This window comes from Protopterus annectens, chromosome 1.part2 (assembly GCF_019279795.1).
Source record: "Protopterus annectens isolate FY-2018-M chromosome 1.part2, PAN1.0, whole genome shotgun sequence".
Classification (NCBI taxonomy): Eukaryota; Metazoa; Chordata; order Ceratodontiformes; family Protopteridae; genus Protopterus; species Protopterus annectens.
In genome coordinates this window covers 955,819,677-955,845,688 of record NC_056727.1, presented here as the reverse complement: position 1 = coordinate 955,845,688, position 26,012 = coordinate 955,819,677, and the positions used below count along the sequence as shown (strand labels likewise).

Here is a 26,012-nt window from a genome sequence, read left to right as displayed (position 1 = left end):
TGTACAGAAACAGAAGCACTGCTGGAAAGCAAAACAATAATTTTTCTTCCAAATGATTCATTTGTAGATGACATAGTTTTCAATGGACTGCATAGAATAAGTCAGAATTCTGACCCCTGAAAAGTTCATTTGTACACCACAGTGTACATGTGGCTTTTCTACAGGTGGCTGAGTATGAAGTGGACAAGGGTGAGGTCCGTTGAAGAACTTGCTGCAATTTGCCAAGTGCTTTTCTTTATAGGGCATTATACTCCTTGTATTACAGCACTGACAGCAATTTCACTGCAGTAGTATAATAATCAAATGGTACACATAAGTAAAAGGGTGGGGAGGAGCCCACTCCCCCAAAAAAGCACTTATTATAGATTTGTTTGTTAGGCTGAAGCTTTGATGTTCATGTAGTTGAAGCTTCAAGTGGGAATTACTTAGGGACACACTGCAGAAGAGGTACAACAAAGGACACCTGGCTATATACCATCATAATGCCTTAAAGACATGCAGTCTTTTTGCCTTCTTTTGTTATTTATTTTGTTGTTTCCAAATTTATGATAGGTGCACATCAGACTCTGCAAAGAATTGTACTCTTAAATGACCTTCTGTGTCATGTCAGAATGAAATGTATAACCTTATTTTGGCTGGATTAAGAAATATATGCAAAGGTGCCTGTTTTCAGGGTTGACCCAGTAACACTTTCCTGTTAAGTGACTTGCTCAGAGTCATGCAGTAAGCAAAGTTTGATAGAAGTAAACTGAGCAACATGGGGTGAAATTCATTGGCAACTCATAGCCTTAATCTTCTCCTACAGGCTGCCAGTAACAAAAGTGCAGAATGCTTCACGGATTTGTATGTCATGCTTGTGAAGGCACCATGTTAATTTTCCCTGTATCATTCCAATTTTTATTGGACTTTGTTACCAGAGTGTGCAATGTGCATGCATTGAGGCTGAGTTCCTGCACGGTAACTTTTACATCAATTTGAGGTTACTGTTGCATTATTATTATAAAATGAAGATGACCAGTATCCAGCAGGTTTCACCAACACTGCATTTTGCGTGCACTTGTTAGGCATGAGCTGTATGTAACTCCTACATTGTGTTTAGCTAATAGCACAGCACCTCTGTGAAAAAAGAATGTCTTCTTCATACAGGCTTGTCAAACTGTTTGCTTTATTGTGGAGATCTGCAGCTCCACAAAGGAAAAAACGATAGCTAAGCATACTGTGTTCGCGAATCACATTATATATGTGTTCTATTGACATGATCAAAGCTTTCTGTCATACGTAATAAAAGTGATAACATTTTTTGACCCTAGAACTCCTAGCTTGCCCATTGGGTCCCTATACTTTGTATCAAAGATATGTAAAAGTGTAGGCAAGGCATACAATGACTCAAGTTAGCTCACATCTTGCTTTGCATAAGGTAGCAAGGTATTTAAACTTTAATATAACCAGCATATTGAGCCTGCACCTTCATTTGTACATTCCAGCCTTCATGACCCTAACAGAAAAGACAACGATTATTCTTTAACCTTAGACCACACACACTGCCAGTTTACTAGTGACTGTCTCAGTCCTGTGTGCATGCTAATAGACGATTCCTTAGACATAAAAAGGAAATGTTTGTAAATAAACCAAATTACTTAAATTATTTTAATTACATCTAAGATCTTTTCTTTTCCCAGAGCAGTTACACCATATCAGACCTGAAGTCCAACACATGTAAATTATTAATTGTGTGTCTGAGGAGGGTAGGGGGTGGTACATAAAGCTGTGGAAACAATAACTAAGGGAATTTACTTTATATTTTGCAGCTCTTATATTAACTTGGCTGGAGACAACAAAGACAGATCACAGTTACCAGCCAACAATGTGCTTTGTCTAGATAAAAACAAATATAAAATGTCTTAAGGATAGGTTTTCAACTTCAAATGTCTGCTTTATTTTATTTATTTATTTATTTACATTTATTGACCGCGAGTGTCTGACTGGACGTAGGTCCATTTATAGCAGAGGCCCAGGGAGAAAAGCTCCACAGTTAAAATAAACAGACAGTAGTTACATTGGCTTACATAGCGATTAGCAATTTAACGTAGCAATTACTTACAGCATATTTACAGATGAAGAACATAGTACATCAGTAGACAACTGGAATCTTTATCTGTGAAGTACATAACAGACATTAACAAATGTTACAATAAGATAAATATAAAAATATATAAATATATTTTATAAAATATAAAATATAAAAAATAAATGATGTAAATGTATTTATATTTGAACTGTTTAACCAAGACATTTGTACAGAGTTGTGAGAGATTATTTGCTCATTCATTCCCGAGCAGCTTTAATGAGGATGGATTTTCTGTGCAGAAAGACTATTACAAGAACAGAACACAATATCCTGTCAGTAGCTGTGGACATTCTGTAAAGTTAGCCACAGGTTACATATTTCTTTTATAGTAATTTCATTTTCTTTTAAACTATAACACCTATAGCACGGCAAAACTACTAAACATAAATTGCAAGCACAATATGTGAAAGAGAGAGCGAATTAACTGTATAATAATGGATAAGGCTATGCAGACTATAATACATGAGATGGTGGGCATTACAAGGAAATAATGGATTGTCTAGAGGTGGTACGAGGCATCCTCACCCCTGAAAGATCCATTATTTCCCAGTAATACCCACTCTGGAGGGCATTATTGCACTTTGAAAATGGTCTGTCCATTAAGTTGCTTTGCATTTCTTTTATTCTTAACACACACATACACGCACATAAATATGGGTCTACAGAAAATAAACCCAAATGTCAGCATTCGTAACGCCAACCACAAAACATCAACAACATAAACATCAGCACATTGTTATGCATGCAAAATTAAAACAACAAAAAAACACAAAACATTGTTTTTTGCACTGGGGTAAGCCTTCTGCACCCTATCCCATGCTAATTATATATACTAAGTTACTGTGAGATTATCAGGAAAAGACATATTCCACAACCCCGAAAATTGCGCAGTCTCTCACACCTTGGCCATCTGGTTAGTCAACCAAATTTTGTTGACTAAATAGATGTCAACCAAAAAAAGTTTGATTAATTTAATGGCTCCCATATATATAATGCAAAATATTTCCTCCACCTGAAGTTAGAATGTTGGTATAAAACATGTAATTGTTGTTGATAGATGTATATGACATCCAGAATATAAATGCCAAATGAGTATTTACTAATTTCTACTCAAAATACACACTCACGCACACACACACACACACACACACACACACACACACACACACACACACACACACACACACACACACACACACACACACGCAAACTCACACACACACACCATCACACAGGTAAACACAAAAATTCATACATACATGCATGCACATGCGCATGCTCATGCACACACAAATTTTAACACTGTAAGTCTCACACACACACACACACACACACATATGAACACAGGAACTCATATACACACAAACACACACACACACACACACACACACACACACACACACACACACACACACACACACACAGTCATTTTGCACACTATCTTGTTTGTGCTTTATGGTTTGAAGCCTGCCTGGCTACCATGAGACAGATGTACAGAGAGACTTCACAATTACTGTGTGGTTGGTGGGGTTATCTATCTCACAGGAGTCAGTACAGCTACCAGTAACTTTTTTCTGCACTCATTTCTACTAGTTCTTCTGTTTTCCTGCTTAATAAAACACAAGTGGATAAGCACAATCGGAAGACAGTTAAAAAATTCATTTTCAGCTGTCTTCTGTTTGCTCTTTATGCTCTGGATCTGTATTTTTAAAGCAACTATGACTTCATAAAAGCAGAACCAAAGCAGGGAAAATGCAAGTAGATGAATATTTACTTTTTAGTTGTCTTCTGTTTGCATGTTTATCCCATGGTCCTGTTTTCTAAAACAGCAACTAGTGAGTAGAAAGCAATACAACGTTTGGAAGGAAAGGTTTTAGTCACAGCATACAGATTCTGAACCATGAATAAGAAGTGCACCTGCTTTTAGCCATTCTCTCTCCTTGTACATTAATACTCTCTTTTGGAACATCAAGTGACTAAGTAGCATTTTTAACAGCTGAGCCCATTTTGTAAAATTATTAACTGCTATGTAGTTTAAAATTATTCTGATTCCTTAATCTTCCATAAGATGAAAAAGGTGATAACAGCTTTCGTGAAATAAGCTGTTCTCTAACAAGTTCTTCTTCTTTCGGCCTTTCCCAGTTAGGGGTCGCCACAGCGGAACTCAGGTCCTCTAATGATTGGCAGTAGATTTTTACAGTGCCGAGGTGCCAGCCTGATGCCCAACCTTCCATGAAGGCACACCCATTCTCGCATGTCTTTCGAACGTCACTCGACCGCGGGGAGGACATGCAGACTCCACAGATGGTGCTCCAACCGAGAATTGAATGGGAGAACCTCTTGCTGTGAGGTAACAATGCTACCGCTGCACCACCGTGGCTGTTCTCTAACCAGTATCATTCCCAAAATATGGCCCCCTCAGGACTTCTGGTATGACTTTCAGCTAAGCACCATGGTAATTTGTTTCTTCAACTATGAAAAAAAATTAGAAAGTATATTTTAACACTTTAAACCTGTAACTGTGTGCACTCTCTAAGCATAGCTAGCTAACTAGTTTCATACCTCTCAAATGGCCAGATTTTCACAGAATGTCCAGATTTTTTACTCATATTTTTCATCTGTTTCTCCTAAAATGTATGGTTTTCTGACAAATCATTGAGGATGTACATTTGAATTTCAAGCTTCACATCCCTCAGAAAATGCATGCTAATACAAATCCTGCTATTCTTATTACTTTTAAAGTTTAAAAGAGCAATGTTTATAATCTGTCTCTATTTTGGGCCTTTGCCCCCCCCCCCCCATTATTTTTGGTTTTGCCCAAATTGTTTATGCTAGGAAGTTGAGAAGTATGACTGGTGTACTCTTCCATGTCTTAAGCAACAGAACGACAACTCCAACGCCAAAACACTTTATATGGAGTTGTCGTTCTGTTGCTTAATATTTGTCTTGAGATTCTCCAGTCACCACGGTATCAACTTTGTTACATAATGTACTTTTCCATGTCTGCCAGGAAGAAGAGGAGCAAATTAGTGCATAGTGTGAAGCAGCATTCACAGCTTGAGTTTAAGGATGCTGAATGGTCGGCTGAAGGCATATCTGTGGAACCTCTCCCGACTAAACTAGAGATGAGGCTACGCCAAATGTACTCTGAGATGGTAAAAATCAGCACCTACTTGGAAGAGTACATTACATTTAGCAATAAAAGTTTAGATGTGATGGAGGAAGCCTTAAATGAAAACTCAGATGAGACTGAGCTTCTTAGAAAGTCCAGGAGTGAAGTAAAGGGCTGAATGTTATAACTGGGAGCCTTACAAGAAAAACTCTTGAACAAACTGACTGAACTGGAGGATAGACAAAGGAAGGAAAACCTCCATTTTTGTGGATTCCCAGAAAAATCTGAGGGGCAAGACTGTCAAGTACATCATGTCTATGCCGCTGTAAACATGAAGAATAAGCAGATGAAGCTAATTGTTTTCTACAAAACTACACTCTAAATGAGAAAATATTCTCACTGGTATGGCGAAATGGGAAAAGTTATGAAGGTAGGATTGCCATGGATTTTCATTGATAATGATTACTCCATCCACATGTGGCAGAGACATGTCATGAGCTGTGACACCATTATAAGCTGCTGTACCCATCTTCATTAAGGGTGGTTTTTTTTAGTGGAGAGAAGACCTTCCAGGATGCTGAACAGGCTGTGGCAGAACTGTAAAAAGTTATGAGACCAAAGAGAACCAGGAAACTCCAGGCCTACTCTAAGGAAAGTACGGGACCAGAATACATAGCTCACCTCCATATGTGAGGGCTCTACCAGAGTTTCAAACCATTTCCCCTCTTTCAGAAACACATGGAGGATCAACTCCAAATGATTTAGAGAAGAAACAGGAATTTGCTTCGGTGGCCTGAGATGTCTCAGGACCTGGCAAGACTGGAGGAGACAATATCAGAAAATGCACGGACTGATCAGGGATGCTTAAGGCTGAGTTATCAATTTTTTCTTTTTTCTGTTTGACTTATGATTAGCTGAACTGTGAAGGGTTTACATAAGAGGAGCTGGTAGCAGATGCACTGAGCCTAAGCAGAGATGAACTTTAATTTATACAGGCTGGTCTTTTGCAGCAGCAGCTAAAACTAAAGGAGTTATAGTGGGTTGGTGGCAAAGTACTGCAAAGGTGAGTGGATATATAACATTGTTAAAAGACAGCTATGTGGGTGAGTATTTATTCAAGGACCATGGTTTGGACATTGCATGGCAGATAAAGGGGACATGGTTAACATTATTTAACTGCCCATATTGGGCTAAAAGAGGCAAGATGCTGTATAAGTTTTTTTTTTCCACTTTGCAATATAAATGTAGTTAATAATTAAGCATGTTAGACCAAAGTGAGATATTTGGTCACATAAGCAAATTAATTGTCTTTGCCATTGACAGACTTTGTAAATAGTGTTTACTCTTTGAACTGCTCTTAATAAGTATGTGCTTCTTAAAACTTTAATTAATTGAATTGGTTCAATGTTTTGTGTGATTTACTGATATGTGTTCCAAAAACAGTGGCATTTGGTCATTGTGGGTAATCTGTGTTCTAGCATCCGACCCAGTTAAATTCATTTGCACATCTCAAGGGAAAGAAATGTTATCCCTAGGTAAGTTAACTTGAAGTAGAGATCTGACAATGAAAATGATGTCATTGAATGTGAATGAGTTAACTGAGAGGTTGAACCAGAGCAGGATTCTAACATATGTGAATAAGTTGAAGATTAATATACTTTTATTGCAGGAATGTACATGTCAAAGAAGGAATACCAAATGTTGACTAGAAGAGGGTTCAGGGCAGAGTTTCATTCTCAATTGGAGGGTGTGAGGAAAGGGGAGTAATAATCCTTATAGCCAGGGGGGTGCTTGTGACTATAGATAAGGAGCTAGTAGTACAGGAGTGTAGGTATGCAGTAATTAGAGGTGAATGGGAGGGTAAGTGGATCACCTTGGTTTCAGTATATGCTCCTCCTAATTTAAATTGCCACAGCTATAAACATATGTTGGTGGAAACTGTTGCATTTCACCAAGGCATTCTGATTATTGTGGTAAACTAGAAAGTACAGTTGTGCACCTACCATAAATTCAGATGTTCGAGTGTATTCACTGTTGCAGTCATTACACTTGGGTTATCCTTCTGGCAGGCTACCCGCAGTCAGCCTGAATTCCAGTCTTGGTCCGGCATCGGTTGCTGTCACCTCTTCCCTGACGTCAGTGCACCAGGGGTATAAAAGATGCAGCCGATGCCATTTTCTTCAGTTTTTCTTGCCCCGGGTGTCAGGTGCCCCCAAAAGGGTAGGCTAAAAATTTGCAAATAAAAAAGCATGCACTAACATGAACATTACCTTCCTCTACAAGCAAATACACCACATAGGTTGTATTGAATAGAGAAGTACAGATAAGTCCCAACAATGAAGGGAGGGTAACCTGGACTGCAACACTGAATACATTCGAACATGGTAGGTACACAACTGTACTATGTTCATCGTGTTTCACTGTTGCAGTCATTACACTTGGGTTGAATCCCAAAGCTGAGGTTGGGCGGCTGGGTCTAAATAGGATTAGGAGTGGCTATGAGGCCCTGCAGAACTGCAGTGGCAAAGCCTGCTCTGGATTTAGAGTAAAGAGGTAAGTGATAGTGCTTGGTAAAAGTGTGCACTGAACTCCAAGTTGCAGCCTCCAAAATTTCCTTGGTTGGTACTCCTCTGAGAAAGGCTGCTGATGTGGCTGCTGCCCTGATAGAATGTGGCCTAATATTCTTAGGCACTGATTTGCCATGCTGTGCATAGCAGAAACAAATGCAGTGTCCTATCCATTTTTAAATAATCTGCTTTGAAATAGCCTTTCCTTGTGATCCTGCAGCGTATGCCACAAAAAGTTGCTCAGTGTTTTTGAAAACTTTTGTTTTGTCCAAGTAGAAGCGTAGCTGCCTGTGTGTGTCCAAAGAGTGCAGAAGTCTCTCCCCTTTATTCTGGGGATTTGGATAAAAGGTTGGTAAATGAATGGTTTGGTTAAGAGCCACGCTGGATACTACCTTTGGCATAAATGTTGGGTTTGTCCTTAGAAAAACCCTGTCCGGATGAAAAATGATAAAAGGTTCCACTGCCATTAATGCCTGTAACACTGAGACTCTTCTTGCTGAAGTTATTGCTAGGAGCAGAGCAGTTTTCCATGATAAGAATTTTATCTCAGCTGTATTGGCTGGCTCAAAAGGAGGCAGTGTGAGCTTTTCCAAGACAAAGTTGAGGTCCTATGTTAGTATAGGTGCTCTCCTTGGGGGTCTTATGTTTTTTGCCCCTCTGAGGTACTGTCTAGTAGTGGATGAGAGAAAATAGGAGGTTCCGTATTGTAATGAGCTGAAATGGCAGAGGCATGGATCTTAACTGATGAGAAGGATAGGCCTTTGTCCAGCATCTCAGTTAGGTATTGCAAAATCTGAGGAATATTAGGAACAAGTGGTTCAAGTCCTTGTGCCTGGTTCCAAGCACAGAATCTCTTCCATTTTTCTGCATAAGATTTCCTGGTGCTGGGCCTCCTGGCTTCCAAAATGACATCCATAACTGCTTTAGAGAGGGGTGTGTTCTGAGTGGCTATATTATTTGCCAAGCAGCCAGATTTAAGGTTCTGAGTTGGCAGTGCAGGATCTGATTGTTTTGTTGGGTCAGCAGATGAGGAATTTGAGGTAAAGTCCAGGCTGGCCCTTGAGACAAGCTCTTTAGGATTGGGTACCAGTGCTGGCGTGGCCAGTCTGGGGTAATCAGAATCATTTTTGGCTTCTCTTGTCTGACTTTTAGGAGTACCTTGGGGAGTAGAGGCAGTGGTGGATAGGCATAAACTGTTAGGCTTTTCCAGCTGAATGATAGAGCATCCACCTTCCATGCTTGTGAGTGATAAGTCCTTGTGCAGAATCTCTGTAGTTGGCAGTTGTGAGGGGAGGCAAATAGATCTATGTCTGGGCATCCCCATTTCTTTGTTATCATGCTGAAGACTTGTGGATCTAGTTTCCACTCGTGAGGGTCCATGAGGTTTCTGCTTAGTTCGTCTGCCAGAGTATTTTTCTTTCCTGGCAGGAATTTTACCTGCAGATGTACTTGATAGGCCAGTGCTGTGTTCCACAAAGTCATGGCTTGCCTGCAGAGGGGGTAGGAATGTGTGCCCCCTTGCTTGTTTATGTACCACATGACTGTAGTATTGTCCGTCTTTAGTAATAGCTGTCCTCCTGGATGTAGTAGATCCTTGAAGGCTGTCAGGGCATTCTGTACAGCTAGCATCTCTTTTTGATTGATATGAAGATGCTTTTGGTCTGTGGGCCATGTGCCCTGTATACATTTTCCCGCCATGTGTGATCCCCAGGCATAATCCGATGCATCTGTTGTTAGTGTATGCCTGGCTGTGGGTAAAGAGAAAGGCTGTCCCTTGTTATGGTGACAGGCCAGTGCCCACCATCGAAACTCTTGTTGCAGGCAGGGAATGAGAGTAATTATTGTTTCCAGGCTGTGGCAATGTTGAGTCCAAACACTTTTTAGATACCATTGTAGCTTCCTCATATGCAGTCTTGCATATGGAATTAGCAGGATGCAGGATGCCATGAAGCCCAAAGCCTGCAGATTTTTTCATGCAGGTAGCTGGGTCTTTGTTGCCATCATTTGAAAGTAATGAGTCAGTTGCCTTTGCTTGTCTGGCGTGAGATAAGCGATCTGGGCAGTTGTATTTAAGTTTGCACCCAGGAATATTATCTCTTGAGAGGGCACTAGTTTTGATTTCTTTTCGTTTACTGTGTACCCTAGGAAAATTAGTAATCTTTTTACAAACACCAGATGCTTTAGTAGAATGTCCTTGCTGTCTGCTTGAATAAGGCAGTCGTCCAAGTAGGGATATATTTGAATTCCTTTTTGTCTGCAAAATGCAATTACTGGTGCCAGGCATTTTGTGAAGACCCTGGGCGCAGTAGATAAGCCAAAGGGCAGTGCAGAGAATTGGTAATGCATTGAGCCAGCTATGAATCTGAGGTGTCTTCTGCAAGATTGTCTGATTGGGACATGCAGGTATGCCTCTTTGAGGTCCAAAGTAACTAGCCAAGCCTTTTTGCCCAGCATGGGTAGAAGTTGCTGCAGTGTCAACATTTTGAATTTTGGAATGTCCAGGAAAGTATTTAGAGTAGACAAGCTTTGTCCTTTCTGGGTACCAAGAAAAGTCTTGAGTAAAATCCTTGTCCCTGCTCTTGCTGTGATACTTTTTGAATAGCCCTCATGTCCATGAGAGCAGAAATTTGTTTTTGTGCCTCTGCCCATTGATTGTGTGGCAGGTCTAGCATACCTTTTGGCCTTGGTAGGGTGTGAAAGTGGAACCTGTAATCCTGGGAAACAATAATCAGTACCCATTTGTCCTGGGTGATCATGTGCCAATTTTGTGAGAAAAGTGCTAGTTTTCCCCCCTAAGAGTGCTGCCAAAAGGTAAGTGCTTGGCATTGGTAGAGGAACGTCATTGGGACTGTTTCCTATAAGGTTGTGATTTGTCTTCTCCACCTTTGGGGGCTGAAGCACCCCATTTCTTAGGTCTGTATGAGCCTTGCGGCTGAGATCTGCCTCTTGGGCATCTGTATCTGCCTCTTTGTGGCCTGTCTGACACTGGAAAGGACCAATTTTTAGAAGGCCAGTTCCTGCTAAATCTGGGTGGCTGAACCTGTAAGAAATCCTTTACTGTCTGCATTGATTTTGCTTTATCCTCCATTTTCTTTAACACCTCTTCTGCCTTAACACCAAACAAAGTATCATGCTGTAATGGAGCATCCAACAATTTTGCTTTAGCATGATCAGGTAAACTTTGTTCTTTTAACCAAGCATGCCTTCGAATGACAGAACCTGTAACTGCGGCTCTGCAAGAAGCCTCTAATGAATCAAAACCACATTGCAAAGTATGCTTTCCCACTTGTTCAGCTGCATGCAATAAATCCTGCATTTCCTTATTTTCAGGACATTCTGAGCTTGTACGCATTTTCTGTTTTAGCAAAGACATTAGGTATTGTTGATATTTAAGCATGTGAAACTGGCAGTTTAAAGCCCTTACAGCTAAAGTAGCAGAGGTGTAAACTTTTCCCCCATCTGACCAGTGCTCTAGAATCCCTATCAGAGGGAACAGGGTTTTTTGCAGTGGAAGCCTTGACCCCATTGGGACCCTGAGAAATTGTTTCTGGGTCAGCAGCAGGGTTTTTATAAAGAAATTTATGAGAATCTGGGACCCTGTAGTACCTGTCTGGCTTAACTGGTGCAGGGTGTAAAGAATCAGGAGATAAACTGGATTTAGAAAATAACATCATCAACAATATCTAGTACACGAGAAATAGCAAGGGGCCTGTGCTGAGGCAGTAAAAGAAAGTCTCTGAGCCTTTTCTTGGATTCTGAATAATCCTGCTTCTCCCAATGGAAATGCTCCCTCATGGTGTGCAGGGTTTCCCCAAAGGAGTAATCCTCAGGAGGAGAGGGTGAAGGGATAGATTCTTCAGTGTCAGAGTCCTCATAGGGAGGAAGAGAATATCCCTGTTCTGAAGAGGAATCAGAGGAAATAGAAACCTGGTCAGAGGAATCATAGTTAGTATCTTGCCTAGGCCTTTTATCAGGAGGGGGATGGGAACCCCTGATCAGAGTAATTAGGTCCTCAGCCATTTTAAGCATCTGTTTCTTTGGCATGGATGACTGTCCAGGTGAATGCTGTACTTGTTTCTTTGACTTTAAAGGTGGTTTAGACTTTGCCTTTGCTGCTGAAGTGGTCTTGATAGTAAGCTGTGTAGGTCTGAAAACACCCTCAGAAGCTGATGCCTGCTCAGCGGCTCCGGACCCATCTGAGGGAATAGTTTCCGTATGCCCAATACCTTAAGTTTCCAGAGGCCTAGTTGTCTCCACGTGGGAATCGGAGACAGCCTGTGGCTCTGAGGTAGCAGGTGTCAGGGGCTGCAAAAGTACCTCACTGAGAACTGGAGAACCGGCGACTGGCCTAGAAGAGGCTTCGTCATTGGTTTTGGACCTCGGATGCCTGTCCTTTTCTTTGTCCTTGCGCTTTTTATGAACTCCGGTCGCCGGTTGTTTTGACGGCATTATATAGTTATACCTTCGGCCAAATTAATGTAAAGCAAAATCGAACCGACGCTTAATAGTGCATTGGCTGAATCTAGCGCAAAACCAACAACTAGCGACATCGTGGTCAGGGCCTAGGCAAGGAATACAGTAAGAATGAAAATCCTTATGAGGTATTTGCTTCCCACAAGAAATACAATTGTTAACTTTTACTGACGTCGGTCTGGAGCAAGAAAAATTTCCCCAACGGGGTACTTAGCTTTATTGAAGACTTCAAATCTGAAATTCACTTTCAAAAATCTCAGGAGTCGACCGACTGGCACTTGCGAACTGCTTTTGCTTTGGGTACCACGCGGCAAGAAAGACTGAAGAAAATGGCGTCGGCTGCATCTTTTATACCCCTGGCACACTGACATCAGGGAAGAGGTGACAGCAACTGACGCCGGACCAAGACTTTGGAATTCAGGCCGACTGTGGGTAGCCTGCCAGCAGGATAACCCAAGTGTAATGACTGCAACAGTGAAACATGATGAACATCATGGTGAGTGATAAAAAGGATGTTTCTGGAGTACCAAAAAGGACCAGGGTGAATCTGCAGGGCTGCTTTCTGGAAAATTATTTTAAGGCATTTGGCATAGTTGATGTTATCATAAGAGGTAATTTCTAGAGACAGTATACCTTACACCCTTTGGTAACAGACAGCTAGGCATGCCTGGATAGAATATACTTCAGCTGAACATGTGTACGTAGTTACTTCTATGGAAACACAGCTGATCATAATATCTGATAATGCCCTGTTACTGCTAGGTCTGGAATGCAGTGAATGTTTTAAGGGGGTAAAGCATTGCAGCTTTTCCTTATATAAATTGGAGAATGGCTCTTTTCAGGAATGGACCAAGAAATGGCTATAGAGGTTTTATTTTCTAGAGCATCAGAGTATATGGAGGAATTGGGATTTGCAGGATGGGCTAAAGTGACAGTTTAAAATTAAAATTCAACTTAAGGCAAGGGAGTGTTGGGAGAATTATGTGGCAAAATAGGGAGAAAGCCTGCAATGCATTCAGGAGCTACAAAATCAAGTGAGTCTGACCTATCTTAAATGAAGGAAGCTAGAAAAGGGATGTGCAAGTATCTGAATAGTTTCATGCCCGAAGGATGCTTACAGTCAAACAGATGTACTTTGATAACAACCCTAAAGCTCAAAAGGTCTTGGCTATGACAGTTAGTTGTGAAGCTGGAGAACAATAAAAGATCTTGCTAGCTTAATGTTGAGTGTTTTTGGTAGGTTTTAAGGGAAGTTGTATGATGACAAAGAGCTCACAGAGGTACAGAGAAACCAAATGCGAGAATTTCTACTGAATCTTGATTTACCAAAAATAATACAACAGGAAGTGGGCAGACTGAGAAACCTTGTTACCAGGGAAGGGATTAAAGAGGTATTAGGAAACAAGCAAGGAGTTAAGTCGGGTGGACACTGATGGTACACCTACAGAGGTATGGAAACTGGCTAGAAAATGGCTACTGAAGCTCTTTTATGAAATATTGATGGCTAGGCCCATACCTGACTCATGGAGAGTATCGGTTGTGATTGTGCTAACAAAAGAAGGTAAGGACCCCAGGGACCCAGCTTCTTACAGGCTGATCTCTATTCTCAATAATGATTATAAGGTTTTCATTTTACTATTAACTGAAAGAATAGTGAGAAGCCTCATTAGGGTGTTTGGTGGGGATTAATGTGGTTTTGTTGAGGGGTGGCAGACATTTTACAACCTTAATAAGACTCTCCTGATTCAAAAGGATGCAGAAAAACTGAACGTCCCTCTCATCATGATTGGCTTGAATGTTAAGAAGGCATTTGATAGGGTCCACTGGTCTTATTTGTTTTTTGTCCTGGATAGATTCAGGTGTCTGATGAAATAATTCATCTGATGGAAAGACTCTATCAAGGGGCATGGGCAAGAATAAAAACAGGTGGAAATACATCAAGAGTTCTTTCTACTGATGAGGGGTACAAGGCAAGTTTGCCTGATGTCTCTGATGCTTAGGTGGAAATATGTCAAGAGTTCTTTCTACTGATAAGGGGTATGAGGCAAGGTTGCAAGATGTCTCTGATGCTTTTTGCTTTGTATGTAGAGCCTTCAGCAGCTGCTATAAGAAGCTCCCTCATTGAAGGGTACAGTTGAAATGGAGTACCTCAAAAAATTTCACTTTTATGCTGACAATGTTTTGTTGTACTTAATGTCTAAGGCAGGTATCCTGGTGCTATTTAATATTCTTAATGCATTTAAAAAAATAAGTTATGTACTCACCATAATGTTCCATCTGTGTTGTCTGCTTCAGTCTTCATCAAACCTGTCAGTCTTGGTTCCATCCTCAGAACCGACTCGGCCGTTAGCAAGCTAAAGCTTCCGAACTAGAGCTCCTCCCACCCTACCCATACTCCCTCGCTCCTCCCAGATACCTCAGATCAAGCTTAATGCCAATTCTCTTAGCAAAGAAAGTACATAGTTTAACAAGAGAGCTTAGAAGATGCTCAGGAGCTCAAAACAGGAAGAAAGGTTCCTAACATTATCCATCAAGTCCTTCAGATACAAGGAAGGGGGAATGAGGGAGCGAAGGGTGATGAAGACTTGAAGCAGATAACACAGATGGAATGTTATAGTGAGTGCATATCTTCTTTATCTGATGTCTGTTCAGTCTTCATCAAACCTGTGGGACAGAGTCCCCAGCTACATAGATCTGGGTGGTCTTCATGGAAGGATATTCCAGAGCACTACAGAGCCAAGAGCAGCCCTGTTCCTGGAGATGATATCAAGTTTGTAATGTGAAATAAAAGTGTGAGAACTTGCCCCAAAACAGCTGCACATGTCTTCCAAAGAAACCCTGGACAAAAAGGTCTGAGATATGGCTAAGGATCTCATGGAATGAGCTCTGACTTGCCAAGATAAAGGAACATTCGTAGATGAATAAAATTAACAAATACAATCCTGCAATCATTGAGCTATGGTAGCTTTGGCAACAGCTTTCCCTTTTTTGGAATCTGAGAAAGCCACAAATAGTTGGTCAGATTTTCTGAAAGATTTTGTTCTATCCAGATAGAAGCGCATCTGTCTATGAACGTCTAAAAGGTGCAACGTATATTCTCCCTTATTCTGGAAATTTGAGAAAAATACAGGGAAGTTGATGGATTGATTAATAGTATTTACTGTAGTGACTTTGGGTAAGAAAGAATGATTAGTACGTAGAATAACTTATGAAAAATAACGTAAGGGGATTTGGAAGATAAGGCTTGAAGCTCCAATACCCTTTTGGCAGAAGTAATGTCTACTAAAAATGCTGTTTTCCAAGACAAAAATTTTAAATCTGCCTTTGCAGTGGGTTCAAAGGGAGGTAAGGCCAGAGCTTGGAGAACCATAGTGAGGTCCCACAGAGGTAGGATCCTTGATAGGGTGATGAAGAAGAAACATACCTCAAACAAAAGCTTTGCAAAGCCTAGAAGAAGCTGAAGATCCAGCATTTTCTCCAATATGGAAGTTAGATATGGCTGTCAACTGAACTTTGACAGTAGAAAAACTGGCCCCAGAATGAAACAAACCAGCTAGGAAGTCCAAAACCGCCAAAATGGGTGCCATCAGCAGGTCAGTGTGTGCTGTTGGGCCCATATGGAAAACCTTTTCCAGTTACTTTTATAAATTTTCCTGGTAGAGGTCTTATGGGAGGAAATCAAAATTCTCTGAACTGGGGTAGAGAGCCTGGAGTGTCTAGCCATCATCAGAATTGGAGAAACCATGTGGTTAATTTCAAGTTGTGGGGATCCGGATGGGGTTGCCCTGAGGGGTGAGACAACAGATCTGAAAAGGGTTCCAGCATCCATTGTGGGCAAATCAGATGAGACCACAGAACCAGACCTGTCGAGGCAAAAAGGAAGCAATGAGAATCACTTTGCTCTTCAACCTGCATGCTTTCTGAAGACATTTCAGGATCAGCTGAAGAGGTGGGAATGCATAAAGTAGACCGGGTGGCCAAGCATGGACTACAGCATCTTTTGGTGAGTGTCCCCGTGGAGGGATCAAGGCAAAGTACCTGCTGTATTTGTTATTGAGGAGAGAAGTGAAGAGGTTACAGCAAGGTTGACTACATTTGAGGAAAATCCTGTTTGCCACTGATTCAGATACCACTTGTGGGGCATCATTAAGACTCTGCTGAGCCTGTCTGCCAGTATGTCGTGCCCCCCTGTAATGTGCCTTGAAATTAGAAAGTAGTTGGTAGAGAGAGCCCATTGCCTCAATCTTATTGTTTTTCGACAAAGGGGGTAAGACCTGGTCCCACCTTGTTTGTTGATGTACCACACAGCAGACATGTTGTCAGTTTGAATTGCAACTGTCCCCAGAGGAAAAAGGGAGTGAAGTGCTTGCAATGCTAGATGCACCCCCCTCATCTCTAGGACATTGATATGCAAGTTGGTCTCTTGGGAAGTCCACATGCTTTGAATTGTCCAGGTAATACCCCCCCCCCATCCCAGATGGGAGATGTCCGTGGTCAGAGTAGCGATGGGAGTGGAAAGAATAAATGGTCGACCTTGTGCCACCACAGTAGAGAAGTTCTGCACACCCATGACAGTCTTATAGGATATTTAAGGGGGTGATGCAGAAGGGACAATTAAACTGACTACATCCACTGAAGAATTCTTATGTGTAGGTGAGTTGTCGGTAGTAATTTTAATGTTGTGGTCATAGAGCCCAAAGCCCTGAGGACAAGATTTGTTGGAGGAACTGGAACACCTAGCATTTGTCTGATATGTGTCCTCAGTGAAAGAATCCTGTCTGGTGGGAAATAGGCTGGGGCTTTGTTTGTGTCCAAAAGAGCTCCTATAAAATCCTTCATTTGTACTGTTGTAATTGTGACTTCTGAAGATTTCTAGTGATCCCTAAGGCTGGAGCCAATTGCAAGTGAAAGTCCCTGACCTGGATCAGTAAATGCCTGGTTGATGAGACTAGGAGCCAGTCATCCAGATAAGGAAACAAGTGGAATCCCCTGCATTCTGAGGTGAACTCCAGCTGCTGTCATGCATTTGGTAAACAACCTGGGGGCTGTGGTGAGAGCAAATGGAAGCACTCAAAATTGGTAGTGACTGGCTCCCTGACTGAAAAGGAGGTACCTTCTGAAGCATATGTTCATTTTGATATGATAGTACATCAGGTCCATTGAGCACAACCCTTTGTCCTTCTATAGAAAGGGAAGGATGAACTGAACCGTGACCATCCTGAACTTCATGTGTTTCACCGATTTGTTCAAGTAAGTCAGGTCCAGTATGGGCCTAAGGTCCCCTGTTTTCTTTGGAACTAAAAAGAACCAGGAGTAAATTCCTGATCCACTTTTGTCTGGAGGGACCACCTGGATGATTATTTTTTTTTGAAGCAACTTTGCGATTTCTAAAGCTGCCACCTCCCTCTGATTGGGTGGTACATGGGGGAGGTGTTGTTTTGGCTTGGGGAGTTTTAAAAAGGGAATGGAGTAATCTCCGGATATAATTCCTTGCACCCATCAGTTCAAGGTACTTTGCCTTGCTTGGAACATTCATGAAAGCTAACCAGGCTTTTAGGTAGAAGGAACAATGTCCCCTGACTGCCACCAAAGATGGACAGTCAGGCAATGATTCAGGGATGCTGCAAGGATTTTTCCTAAGGAGAATCTCAAGATCCTTGATTTAGCAGACCACCTCTGCCATGTGGGTGGTGTCTACTACTCCAGTTATTCTGCCCTCTGCCCCTGGGGAAAAATCTCCTTGAGGGTCCTGGAAAGGACCCTGGGTCTTTCTGAACCACAGCTTTTTTTCCCCACACTGGTTCCTGGAAAAAGACCTTTGCATGGTAGAGAAGCGGATTCTGATGGCAGACAGAGTTTTTCCATCTTTCTCGGTGTGGGAGAGTGTGTCTCATACTGTTGATCCAGAGGGAAGAACTGTCAAAGGGGGCATTGACAAACAATGCCTTAAAGGTTCCACAAAGTCACAGCCATATCCAGGCATGATGTTGAATGGCAATGCCAGAACCGGCCGTCCGACAGGTACTCTGTACTGCATGAGAGATGAGCCTCATGGACGCATTGGAAGTGGACTGCAGAGTGGCCATACAGGAAGAGAAGGAGTTCTGTTCCTCTGCCACCATGGCCTCAAGGCTGGAGCTAGAGAATCCCTTAAGCAAGTCCCTCTGTAGCCTCATAAAGTCAGAATGATAGTTCAGTGTTCTAAGGGCAAACGTGGAAGAAGCATAGATCCTTTTTCCAAATCTATCCATAGCCCTAGAACCCCTGTTAGGGGGATGGACAGTAAAGCTTTCCTGAGCAAACTCTTTCTTGGTGGCCACCACAACCACCATGGCATCTACTGGAATGTCCTTCATCCAGTGGGGCCTATCCTGGGGGGCACTAAGAATTTTCTCAGTTCTTTTAGGTATCAGCTCAGCAGCATCTGGTTCCTTCCATACCCTTGCAGACACCAGGTCCACTAAGGGGTCTGCAGGGGGGACACCCAGAATGTAGGTGTGCTGGTTCTGAAGGCCACCACTAACACTGACTCATCTGGGGTGGGGTTTGGGGCCAGCTATCCACCTCTCTGCTGAAGGATTTCCAAACTGTCTCCAAAGGAGATGTCAGGTGTAGAGCTAGGGGACCCTTCCCCTTCATTGAAGTCAGTGTCTGCCGTGAGAGATTCCTCTGGGGAATCTTGGTGTCTCCTTTTGCACCTTTTTTTCTGAGGAGCCTCCTCAGTGAGGTGTTCCAGGGAGATGTCAGAAGAAATCTGGGCTTCCACAAGTGGAAGAGACTGGAGGCTCTGAGGGACCAGCTGGCCTGGTGGCAGAAGTGAGGTCTTTGATGCAGAGATGGAACCAAGACCCACAGATTTGATGAAGACAGAACAGACAACATCAGATCTTTTTTTCAGGATATAAAGTTAATGAGAATAAAACTAAAGCAATAGCAATAAATTATACTCAATAATTTGAACTAATACTGTTCTTTCTCTTCTTGTGAAAGCATGAGTGTTATACATACCTGGGAATATGGATTGAGAAGAATTCTGTACAAGCAGCTAAGGACATGTGGAAATATACCAAACAAAAGATAATTAAGAAAATGAGGTTTTAAATTATTGTCCCTTGGTATCAATGAGAAAATACAGGTGATAACAAAATCTGGTGCTTTATTTTGGTTAGTCATACTTTTTTACACTAGTGGATTTAATATGGGAAGGGATAGATAAAGGAGTCATGATCCTTTATTTGGGAGGGAGATGGGAAAAGCTGATGATCCTGTACAACCAAGAGGAGGTCTGGGAATGCCAGATATGAAGCTGTATTTTGAAGCCACACAGATGAGGTTAATATATTTGCTGCAGGCCCTGACTTATATGTAAAATAGGAAGATCATGCAAGTGACTAGAGCAGGCTTGACCAGGTGGCAAAAAAACTTTGCATTCCAGTGCCAAATAGGAAAGGGGGAGGAATGCATGATGACTGGTTGTCAGGCACTTGCTGCTGTTAATAGGATATTTCATTTACCATGCTTTAGGCACTGAAGGACAGAAATCTTTATAATTAGGCTTGATGGGAGTGGTTAAACAACAGACTGTGGAAACTGGCCAGTCAGGAATAGTATGGGGTTTAGTAAGCTGCAATTCTGGGAGAAAGTAACTAAGGAAGATCAACATATAAGCTGGGAAGATGCAAAGGGGCAGTTCAGCTTAAGAGAGCACCTTCACTGGCATTTTCAGGGGTTACTATCAGAATATAAAAAATATAGGAGGCAAAGAGAGAAGTTAGGTTTCATTCCAAACCTGATGAAATTTGCTTTAGAGTCTAGGTCAAAAGATGTAACTGTTAAAGCTCTACTGAGCAGAGCATGTAGAACACTAGTGGAGAAATATAAGGGTTTGGTGATTGAATGTAGGAACGTATGGCATGAATACAGGAATGTCAACTCTAAGCAGTGGAGGGAAACACATCTGGCACCTAGATATGCAACAAAATTGAACTGCTTCCATATATTTGGTGGGAAATGTTTGCATAGATATTTTTATACCCCCTTGAGGCTACATAAGGTAAACCTGTCAGTTTCCAACTATTGTTGGAGATGTGATGGAAACCGAGATGTTACGTTGACACACATCTTCTGGGAGTTTACAGGGCTAAGACTGCTTTAACAATATTTGTAAGAATTATTAGGGAGGATATTTAAAACTGTGATTAAGTTTACAAGGAAAATGATTCTGCTTAATTGGAGTCAGGTTCTTGGTAGGAAGACACAGTTGAAAACTCAGTTGGCCCTTATAAATATATAAAAGAGAAATTAGACAATTCAAAGCCAAACCACAAGGTACCATATTTTGCAACCTCCCAGCCACTGAACCAAGAACGCTCAAGAAGATGTATTTTGATTTTCAGTTAGAATTATGAAAGAAATTATTAGTCATCTGTGATAAGAAAGATTATGCTGAAAAAATATTCATTTTGCTGAATGATCAGAAGTACTTTTCTGAAACTGTCAGGGATCCACATAGCTGATGCTCATAAAGAAATTAACTATACACAATGTGCTGACTGAACAAAACATTCTGCATGAGAACACTTTAGGGACTTCTTTCATATTGAAAATCCAAGCATCCCACCTCTAGTGACATCCCCAAACCATATAAAAATAGACTAAAATTTTCCTAATCATCTTGTGATTACTAGCAGAGTACTATCACAAATCCAATTGCCATATATCTCAAATTTATTGTGTAGCCTTTAGCAATGAAAGCAAATTATTTTATTTTGGACTATCTAATCTTCATCAATAAGATTAAGAGGCTGTGCTGGAGAAGAGGGATAAAGTCCTGACTGTGTCCTAGGTGATGCAAGTTCAATTAGTGATTTGAGTGCCTGGTGGAGCTGGCAGGGAAGGATGGGAGGTGACCTGCCCTGGGCAGAAGAAGGTGGGGATCTGACTCAGTGCTCAATTGACACGAATTAGGAGCAGTAGATGTTGCATTCATGGAGCATGAACCTATGAGCATGTACTGCCCATGTACATATACATGCAGGTGTGGGAGTTCTGTGTGCCCCTGTCACAGCCATTAGCTGGGAGGGCATAGAACTGCCACAAGAGAGATGCTGCTCCACTAGGGGAGGTTAGGCCACTCATCAAGACCATCAAACTGGCCTGCTGCCTACCATTTGACTATTACTATTAGGGAACAAATGGGCCAAATGACCAAACAGATTACCTGGGGAGGAATGAATGGATTACAGGGTTCTCATCTAGCCTGGGGATGCCCGGCTATTGTCCAGATTACAAACAGGCCAATTGGGTGCAGATAGGGGAACCCTTGGACCAGTCCTGTGGGGAGGGGGCAGAAAAAAGATCAGGAGGCTATCCATTCAAGATAACTGTTTTTTTGTTACCATAAATGTAAATCCTTGCATATGATATTCCACCATTCCTACTGTATTACGTCCACTAAGAGAATCCTTCATCATAGTAATAAACATTTCCACAAATACTGACTCTGTAAGTTTATTACTGGAATTACTACTTTACGACAGTTTATTTCCTTTGCAAACAAATTCTTCAAACAAATCAGTAGAGTAGCCAAGGGAAAGGCATGACCCCAAACTTCACCAATGTGGTCCTAAGAGCCTAGGAACCAAACCTATTATAAATTTGCTTTTCTGGTATGTTATCCTTTTTTATTTTTACTTCATTGATGACATTTTTATTATGTGGAAAGTAGACCCTCATGGATTTACCTTCCTTAAGGACTGCATAACAATAACTGTGATTTTCTTAGTTTCACCTACCCTTTGCTCTGGCTTAAAGTCTGATTTTAGATATGTGAGTTTATTAGGTCTTTGAGCATGAATAGTTGCATTCATGCCACTAACACAAATCTTTCACACATGAAGAGGACTATCATTAAATCCCAAGCGCATAGAATAAAACGAAGTTATGTACTCACCATAACATTCCATCTGTGTCATCCATTTTCATTATTCCTCAACTATTGGGTTCAGATCTGACCTTTGGATCTGACTCAGACACTTTTTACAGCTGGTGGAACACTGAAGCTCTCTAGCCCCTCTCTTACCCATAATGCACTAGCCCCCACTATACATCAGATCTTGTCTGCTGGCCTTTAGTAAATATAGAAAATAACAAATACCAGTATCTGGAGCTCAAACAAAGTAACATTGGTTCCTCTAACATCTTCTGATCCTTCCAGAAGTCAAAATGGTAGGGGATTGGACAGAGGGAAGTTGAGGAAGAATGAAAATGGACAACACAGATGGAATGTTATGATGAGTACATAACTTCTTTATCTGATGTTGTCATTTTCATTCATTTTTCAGCTCTTGGGACAGAGTCCCCAGCTACCTAAATCCCAGGAGGACTCTAAGGAAGGATATTTCTGAGCACTGCTGAGCCAAAGGCTAGTCTTCCCCTAGTGACCAGATCCAATTTGTAATGAGCAATAAAGGTATGAGGGTTAGCCCAAGTTGTACCTACACAAATATCATACCAGGAAGATCTGGTTAAAATACTGAAAAGGTTGTCATAGCCCTGGTAGAATGAGCTTTTAGAGAATTTGGGAAAGGCAAATCTACTTTTTGGTAAACAAATATAATATGATCAGTTAACCATTTAAGTAAGGCTATTTTGGTAACTGGTTTACCCAATTTTGAATCCGAAAATGAGACAAATAATTGATCTGATTTCCTAAAAGTTTTTGTCCTGTGTAGATAAAGATGTAAATGCCTGTGAACATCTAACAGATGCAGTATATACTCACCTTTGTTTGAAACATTTGGAAAGAAAACTGGAATATTGATAGTTTGATTAATATTGGATTCCGACACCACCTTAGGAAGGAAGGAATAGTTGGTTCATAAGGATACCCTGTCCTTATGAAAAATCAAATAAAGAGGTATAGAAGATAGGGCTTGAAGTTCTGATACTCTTTTAGCAGATGTAATGGCCACTAAAAAGACACTCTTCCAAGTTAGACATTTCAATTCACATTTGGCTTATGGTTCAAATGGAGACTGAATCAAAGACTGCAAAACTAAATTCAAATCCCAAGGGGTCTAAGAAGAAAGATTTCCCTTATAAAGGCCTTGCAAATTTGAAACAATGTAACTTCTCAGACATATGCCCCCAAATATTTCTGTACTCTCCTCCCTATCACTTTGCTCCCAAACACTTTGCCACAACTTACAGTAAACCCTACTTTTTACCCCTCTCATCCAACTTGCACAAAAAATACAGCTCAGTGTATTAATACCTAATCTCCTTTCTGCTCCAAAGTAGAGGTACACATCCTAACTCAGGGCCTCTCACTAACCCATACAATAAAGCCTGTCTCAGAAACCTAAACATTATAATACTAAACCTCCAAAGTCTATGCAACAAAATATCCCCACTACATGCCTGGATTGATCAAAATAAACTAGATATTCTTGCCCTAACAGAAACATGGTTACAGCCTAATATAAAAAGACTGTAAAGTTACACCCCCCCAATTTTGCAATAGCCAGATTAGATAGACCTAATAAGAAAGGTGGGGGGGTAGTCCTGCTATATCCTAACTCACTCAGCATTACACCCTACAATAATGAAACTTCCAAATTTTCTCACGCTGAGCTACTACTATCCTTCCTAAACCTTAACAAAACAAATGGATCTGTATTATAGTGGTATATATTCCCCCAGCACACAATATACCAGTTTTAGTAGACATACTGTCATGGACCTCCCATACAGTCAAACATGAGACTATCATCCTTGGAGATGTCAACATAGACTGGCAAACTATTGAATCTAACTCACCCACAAATAGTATAAAGCTCTATGGTTTTCACAACTCATCAAAAGCCCTACTAGGTATAATACAATTTTCACTCACCATTCTACACTAAACTGGATACTAGTATCACATCCATCCTACTTTTCCACCACAGGTACCCTCTCTACTTCTCTCAGTGACCATCTTCCAACATTTGCCGTCAGATCCAAAATTCACCAACCCAAACAACATACTGTAAAATTAGTCCAAAATTTATCTAAATTCAGTCAGCAAATATTTAATGATCTACTAAATAAAATTAATTGGGTTCCTCTAAAAAGTCTTCCTCTTGATGAAGCTGTACATTACTTCAACTCCACATTCTTACATATACTTACTTACATTCATACATATGTAAAAACCTTATAAAACAAAGAGACATAGGGTGGGACACTTGAAAGCAAAATAAAACTCAGAGAAATCTCAATCTTTTCAAACAACTTCGTAACAACATAAAAAGGTTAGTGAATAAAGATAAGAAAACTTATTATTCCCAACTTCAGTGAACACAAAAACAACCCCCCAAAAATTCTGGTATTCTATACCAACCTTACTTAACCCAGGTACAAATAAGGAACACAATTCAGCACCAGAAGCCTCTTCATCCCTAGTAGATGAAGACTTTAACAAGCATTTTATTAAATCTATAGCAGACCTACTGACAAACACCTCCAGCACCACCCCCTCCCCTCTCCACTACCATATCCAACACCTACAATACCTCCATTACTACTTCTGATCCTACCCAACATAGCATATATAATGCCAGTAAAGACAACACATCCACTTTCTCATTTCACCCCATACCTACTGCTACTATAAAAAGGCTACTGCTAAAACTAAAACCCTGTTCAACCTCAACTGACAATGCCCCACCCCAATACCTTAAACTAGCCACTGATTCCATCACCTATCCGATATGTATCCTAATCAATAGGTCTTTATCAGAATCTCTGGTTTCCAGTATATGGAAAATGTCACATATCACCCCAATTAGCAAAGCAAGTATCTCCACAGAAACTTCCACTTTCCATCCCATATCCATTTTATCTCCCATCTCCAAAATTCTTGAAAGATGTATACACCAGGAGCTTATGCAATTACTTCTCCAAACTAATCTACTCACATCAACTCAACAGGGCTTCCGCCCATACCACAGCACATCCACTGCCTTAATATCTTTTACAGACACCATGAACAGGGCTAGAGATAAAGGAAACTAGTGTATCTACAGTTTTCATAGACCTCTGTAAAGCCTTAGACACAGTTTCCCACCCCGTACTTCTGGGCACATTCTTCAACTTACATTTTTCTCAGACTACAATACAGTGGTTTCAGAGTTATGTTCAAGATAGGAAACAATTTGTAAAATGGGCAAACAAACTTTCCCCTTCCTCCATAACCCTACAAGTGTCCCACAAGGCTCCATCCTAGTCCCCTACTATTTAATGTATTCACAAACAACCTAAATACTTCCTCATCCCCCGGAACTCTCATTCAATATGCTGACGATTCTACAATTCTTTGCAACTCTCGCATTCATCCCAAGATACTCTCCATCACACAAAAGTCCTTTACTGATGCTGAAACCTGGCTAACAAATGCACAACTTTTCCTAATGCTAAGAAAACCAAACTCATCCTCTTTCACCCCAAAAATCCCTCATCTAATATACAGCAGTTCAAAATATACTTGACAGATAATACAGCTATTAAAATAGTACAGCACACCATACTGCTTGGAGTCATTATAAATAATCAACTGAAATTCAACCTCCACATCCAGCAAAATATTAAGAAAACTTAAAAGAAATTAGGTCTTCTCTACGGAAACAAACACTTCCTAGGGTTCCTATTATGTTGTTGAATGTTTAGGTTGTCAAACGCCTGTCGACAC

The 26,012-nt window shown here is 41.0% G+C and overlaps 1 protein-coding gene and 1 non-coding gene across 2 annotated transcripts in view; both read right to left on the bottom strand.

Annotated features, from left to right (window-relative positions):
• Nucleotides 1–26,012, bottom strand: part of LOC122792185 (bone morphogenetic protein 8B-like) — a 709,252-nt gene that overhangs the window by 316,338 nt on the left and 366,902 nt on the right. The gene's annotated exons all lie outside the window — the stretch shown is intronic.
• Nucleotides 818–919, bottom strand: LOC122792571. The gene has a single exon (XR_006363385.1). It is a non-coding gene; the product is annotated as a U6 spliceosomal RNA (small nuclear RNA).